Source organism: Myotis brandtii, unplaced genomic scaffold (assembly GCF_000412655.1).
Source record: "Myotis brandtii unplaced genomic scaffold, ASM41265v1 scaffold291, whole genome shotgun sequence".
Classification (NCBI taxonomy): Eukaryota; Metazoa; Chordata; class Mammalia; order Chiroptera; family Vespertilionidae; genus Myotis; species Myotis brandtii.
In genome coordinates this window covers 1,378,700-1,379,020 of record NW_005361118.1, presented here as the reverse complement: position 1 = coordinate 1,379,020, position 321 = coordinate 1,378,700, and the positions used below count along the sequence as shown (strand labels likewise).

Genomic DNA, 321 nt, shown 5'->3' with positions numbered 1-321 from the left:
GCGGCTCCCCAGTGTCCTCTCGATCGCTGGCGTTGCTGTCGGGTTTGGAACCCCAGCGCCGACCCTCGCCCTCGACACCCGAAGCTGAGTCGCTGGCGCAGCCTTTGCCCCCGCATCAATCATTAACGGGCCAGCTCGCCTGCTGCAGCCCAAGGAGGGGGGATGGTACGGAACTTGAGACAGGGGACAACTCTATCCCCGGAGGCAGCCGCGAAACACTAGCCTGGGAGGCCCCCGCCCTCCCTCGGTGCGCCGGTCCCTCCCTCCCTCCCTCCAGCGTCTCAGCTCCCACATCCCCGCCTCCCGCGCTGGGGAGGGCGG

At 69.2% G+C, this 321-nt stretch overlaps 1 protein-coding gene across 1 annotated transcript in view; it reads left to right on the top strand.

Moving 5' to 3' along the window:
* Positions 1-24: 24 nt before the first annotated feature.
* The window catches only part of PAQR9 (progestin and adipoQ receptor family member IX), a 2,845-nt gene continuing 2,548 nt past the window's right edge, over positions 25-321 (top strand). The window contains exon 1 of the mRNA XM_005869308.2: positions 25-165. The gene's annotated coding sequence lies outside the window, so the exon portion shown is untranslated. The remainder of the gene's footprint in view (positions 166-321) is intronic.